Raw genomic sequence first — 6,343 nt, forward strand, 5'->3', positions numbered from 1 at the left:
TTTTCACTTATGTGTTATATACTTAAACATTATCATTATCTATACATTAACCACTTCACTTTGAGAACGTCTCTTTGCCTCTGTTCATATTACTGTCAGACGATTTTAATTATCTAGAGTAAAACCTGTCGAAAATGATCGCTTATAGCATCATCATCCATTAACCTCTACGTAAGATGCGCCTTTTTAATTATATCTGCCACCGAGTCTCAAGATATTAATATATATATATATTTATTTTATTATGACATGCATATTAACATCTGACTGCCAGAATATATCTCAGCTGAATGAAATAATCTTAGTAAGTATTTAGGTGCGTTTACACTACCCATAAGATCCTCTCAGTATCCCACACATCATCTTGGCTCATCATCATCATCATCATCATCATCATCTTATCACCGTTATTATTAGATTACCCATCATATGACTACAACATGTGTGCCCATATTACTGCATGTGTATGCAGATATAAGATGTGTGAGTTAGAGAAAGAACAGAGGAATTAGTTGGAGAAGAACAGGGAGGCTTTAGGAAGGGAAGAGGTTGTGTAGATCAGTTCTCCTTCGCACTTCATCATTTCGCACTCGATCCATACGCGTCACTCCACACATACTCCTCAGACACCTCATCTCAGTTACATTCAAACTTTTCCTCTCTGCTACACCCATATTCCATGTTTCAGCCCCATATAACGCAATCGGTACCCCAACACCCTCATACAGCCTTCTCTTTACATCCATTCTAAGCGAACGACATCTAAACACTTTTTTCATTCCTCCCAGCACCTTTCCTACTTCATTTATTCTAAACTTCACTTCTGCATCTATTCTTCGATCCATAGCAACATGCGACCCTAAATATTTAAAACACTCCACCTCCTCAAGCAACTCACCATTCAAAACTATATTCATCCCCCTACCATCTACCAACCTCGTACACTTCATCACTTTACTCTTATTCTCATTTACTTTCAATTTCCTCCTTTCACACACCTTCCAAACTCCTCTACCTACTGTCTTAATCTCTCCTCTGAATCAGCCACCAGTGCAATATCATCTGCAAACAGCAGCTGCTTAATATATTTAATAAATTACCATTAGAAAGCCTTAGAGTATCAGTAAGTAGTTTAAAAATGAAAAACTACTTTTCATATATATATAAACAACATCTATTTGATCATATATTATGATTCTTTACGAATGTCGATAAAATGGATAAAATGTAAACACATCGTGACATCGTGTTGCTGTAACCGACGTAAACAGTAAACACAAGCTACCCAGCGAGGCGGGCGTCATGTGATGCGTCAGACTGGTGAGATCGACCCATAATGGCTTGTGTTGTGAGTTTTGTGATAATTGGTATCACATATCGTTTTCGTTTTTCGTTTTTAAAGGCTCCAACATGCTTGCATATGTCGGCTTTGGTCACCTAATGGCGGCTCTCCACGCTTCATGATCCATTCCAGCCTCCCTGAAATGCCGTGATTGCTGCTTCCTTTAGTCCACTTTCTGGCCAAATTCGGGCATCATGTGTTGATCCAGGCCAGCTTGCAACCACATCCAGTATTTTATATTCACTCTCAATCGCCAACTGAATGTTCATGCTGTGGTAATTTTTCTTATTCACATACACTTCTTTGGTAAATATTTAGGAGTACCGGTAACCAACGTTTTCTTTTGGTATTATTTTTATGGTTTCCAATGCAAAATACCGTGTTTTAATTAGTAAATATTGGAAAGATTGCCAGCTAATGTTCTGTAGCTCAAAATGTAGCTGATGTAGCATTGTCACCCAGATAGCAGTACCATTGATAGGGAATTAGTCAGTACTTCAGAACTCTAACACCAGCGTATATAATATACATGGATTTACACTATTTACAGTGGAACTCAGCCAGACTGAATGCAGTTGTCTGGAAGCAGCAAAAAAGTACTGTATTATAAAAAAATGTTACTCTGCAGAAAGGATAAATAGAGATTGTTTCTAGTATAATATTTTAGCTTCTTGCACATTCTCCAGATGCGTCTGCCCAGAGGGAACCAGCGGGTCGGCCTGTAAGCAGCTCAGTCGGAACTTTCGAGGTAAAGGGTGGGCGTGGGCAGTTCCTATCCAGCCTTGCACACATGCACACATCTCTGTTGAGTTCCGCACTGGTCGGGCCGATGATCTGTTGCTGTACGCTGGACCAGCAGGGGAGGCAGACCACACTAATGCAGAAACAACACCCATTCAGGTGGGTAAACAGTAGTAACAACCAATTTTACATTGTATCATTCAAGGCACAGTACTGTACTTTGAAGGGGCCTAAGTGTAGGCTACAATTGTTCTACACAGGTTAGGCTGAAGTTATGTTATTGTATGCCGGATCAACACATGGGGTGGACCACAATGACACAGAAATACCCCCTATTTAAGTAGGTTTTTGTTGTTATATTTATGGCCTGATTTGGAGAATGGAAAAGGAGTCAGGGGTATTTAGGATAACCAGGCAGCTCCATCATCTGGGTCTGTTTGTGCCACCACATGAAGGTATCCATCTCCAATGCCTTCAGGTAATTAAGAAAGTGATAACAGCAAATCCCATATTACCTCATTCAGGATGCCGGGGTCCAAGGCATAGCTATGCTTGTGCAGTGCATTAAAGAAATATCAGTAATCTCTCAGCATTGCAAATTCCACAGCTCCTAAGACCCAGGATCATCAGTACACTTTTCACCAATACTTGGTCACTGCTTCCATCCAATAATCTGAATTTAAAATGTCTCCTTCTCCAAGCATAATTTCTAGACAGAACATCTTTTTTGGGGATACGAAAGAGAGAATGTTCAGACAAATTATGAGTTAAAAAAAAAAAAACTTAAATAGGTGTTAAAGCAAAACTTTTTCAAAATATACACTGGCAGATCTTGTTACCACTTGCCTAGTTTACAAATACCTAACACACCTGTTGTGATACTGAGGTAAATGAATCTCTGAGTCCAGAAATTCAATTTTTTATTTGGGATTGATTATGAATTGTTCTGAGGCATAAGGAACTTGCATTTAACATCATTTGCATTGTCTCAGCGTATTTTGATCTGTACTTATTAATATTGTATTATACAATTGTTACTTTTTTTTTTTTTTTTTTTTTAAGGCCATTCAGTTCTTGTATTTAAATCTCAAGTGATATCTTGTGTTCATTTATTTCTTTCATTTTTATTTTTAATGAAGCAGCCACACACATAATTTCAGTTCTAGACTTGTTTATGAAAGTAAAAATTTTTAAAAATGCTTTTTGTATTGAGTCTGTCTTTTTTGGGAATTCTGAAATATTTGACAATGAGAAGTTGCTGAAGCACTTTTTGCATATTTTATCACTGCTTAATATCATCATTCAAATTTTTATTCACAAACTTCCTCCTACTCCTCCTCCTGTACATCATCATCATATCATCATCACCAGGAACTTCATTCCTTAAAGTAGTGCTTGCTACAGGAGGATGTTGTGAGTGTGCAGCTGGTGGGGGGACGGCCTCAGGTGTTACTGGACTCAGGCAGTGGACCCGTGTTCCTGGCAGGTCCACACCTTCCTTCACTGGCAGACTGGGAGTGGCACAGGCTGGATCTCATTTGGGGACCACAGGTAGGATATCGTAATGGCTTACCATACATTTAACAATCATAGATAGATGAGGTAGCAGGAAACTGAGTTAGGATGATGAATGAAAGATTTTGAATTACAGATGTGCAGTATATTACAGTAATCCCTTGATTATCTGACATAATAGAGCTAAAGGCATGTCCGGGTAATGGTTCCATCGGGATAATGGACTTCTCCCCTGACCCCCTTTCGTACATAACATAATTTTGGAAGCCAGTGTTAGGTCACTTCAGTACATCGTACAACACTTGTTCCTGTTGTTTAACACTACTCAGTCTGGTCGAACAGACCTAAAAATGCAGTGTGCACACAAAACATAATGGTAAAATGAAATAGAATCATGGAATAATAGAACAAGAGCATGGTACAGTATACTGTAGTAAGCTAGAAAAAAAAAATCGTCAACACTCATGATTCGACCATCCCACATCAGTCTTACCCAGGATCTCCTGCTTCTAAAGAGTCAGCACTACCCTCTTCCTTTTCCTTGGTGAAGGGGCCATCATCACACACCCTAGGAAGAGGCATGCAAGGAACAGCAAGGCCTGAAGCAGGTAGGGAACAACCACAAAAACCAACATGTTCACTGCCAAAACAACTGTCTGGGAGGAGCTGTTTACTACACAATCGCCACCTAGCAACAATGATAGCACCACCAGGCTATTCCTGCCCAGTCAGATGCAGAAATGTTCGTGCAGCCATAATTTCCATCTGGATGCAAGCATTTTGTCTGGATATTATGGCAAAATGTACAAATAATGGTTTCTAACAGCCAGATCACAACATCCAGGAAATGGATTGTCAGGGTAATGGCCGTCCGGATAATCAAGAGATTACTGTATTTATTTATTTAGTTATTATTTTCTTATACAGTATTTATTTCTCATTTTCAGAAGGTAGAAATTGTTGGTAGATCGATGTTGAGGGTGGTGGAGAATGCAGAGTGGCTGGTCCGCTGCCACCACAAGAACGCGCCTTGAGTGTGTCAGCGCCTCTGCAGGTGGGCGGCCTGGCTCACCCTCCCCCAGAACACCTCCAGCATGCATGGGCCAGCACGAGTCACAGATGCTGCATTCCTCGGCTGCATTAGGAACTTACGAGTCAATGGAGAGGTAACTGGTGCAGTCTGGTAATTTAGCTTTACAGATAACAATGGACTTAATGGCTAATTCAGTATTTGTACATCATTTATTCTGGATCGTACTCCACCCCATTACAGTATTTAGCAGTAAAAATGATGGTGATGATGTTGATGTGAGTGTGAGATGAATGTTTATAATCAGCAATGAATGGCAGTGTACTGTGTGTTTCAGCTGAGAGACCTTGGTGAAGGTGTGTTGGGTGAGGACAGTTCCCCAGGTTGCCCTGGCCAGGACGCCTGCACACTTGCTGGACACCCTTGTACTGTACAGTAGTAGGTAAATATGTGTATGTCCATTGTGCCAGACAGCACAAGGTACTATGTGTCTATGACGTGCAAGTAATCAGTAGGTAGTATTCTTTTCCCTGGGATATGGGAGTACATTACAGTTTAGTCCTTGTTGTTTATTATTTATTCCAATATATCCCAGCTTTTTCCATACATTTGGTAATATAAATTGAAGGATACAAGCATATAAATTTTATAGATAGCATGGAAGATTAATATATATATTTTTTAAAATTACTGTGACTTGACAGCAAAGAGGAATGCAAAAATAGGGAACATATAGCAGGGGTTCTTTCGTATACACAGCTGAAGACAGCTCACTGTCCCACCTTGTGATTATATAAGATTTGATACTGGCATTAGTGTAAAGTATAGTTTCATTGCTCCCTTCTAAATTTGTCTTTTCAACAGGTGTGTTGGTGTGGGTGGGAAGGGGTCATGTGAGTGTGAGTCAGGCTGGGCGGGTGAAACCTGCATGCACCGCACTCAGCCTGTCTTTTTTGCACACAGCAGTTACGTCAAGATGGCACTCACCTCTGTTCCACCTCCACATACCACCTTCCTCCAGCTCAGGTGAGATCAACTGGCCTTCGGTCACAGTCCCTTCCTTACTAGAACTACACTTGATCATTACATACCCCCTCACACTTGCCCATATTCCCACACTCTTAACTTTATCACCTGGAACTACAGTACACTATATAGTCCATTCCAGATTAGAATGACAGTTACCCATATGGGTGATGTAGTTTGAGTGAGAAATATGAGTAAAATTCTGATATTGGAATGGACTGTGTTGTTGCCTCAGTCCTTGCTTATTGAGCAGTTGAGGAGCTTTTTTACTAGGTCCTTTTAATTTATGCAAAAATAAGAAAGCAGTGATTAAAACTCTAAAAATATTGTTCCATAAGGAGTCAGATATGTGATAGCCCTGTTTACTACACAACATAAGAAATCTTTTGACATAGCTTATGTTGTTTTAGCCCGCTGCACCTTGCTTATAGGCAAGTTAAGGAGCCACAGCATAAGAACCCAGTTATTTGTGCAGAAAATATAAACAAAAGGTTCGAGCTCTGCTAAAAATTGTTTCATCCATAACTTATCAAATGAAATGAAATCCTAAGAACTACACCAACCATTTGATTTATGCAGAAGTAGAACCCAAAGACTGAATCCTTTCAAAAAATAATCCTGTTAAAGAAAATGGAATTAAGAGAGCCTTTGTGTTTTAAAAAATAATCCATTCAGAGAAAGTAAAAGAA

The sequence above is a fragment of the Coenobita brevimanus genome, unplaced genomic scaffold (assembly GCF_032717465.1).
Source record: "Coenobita brevimanus isolate Jiangsu-jjx unplaced genomic scaffold, ASM3271746v2 jjx.HiC_scaffold_2801, whole genome shotgun sequence".
Lineage (NCBI taxonomy): Eukaryota > Metazoa > Arthropoda > Malacostraca > Decapoda > Coenobitidae > Coenobita > Coenobita brevimanus.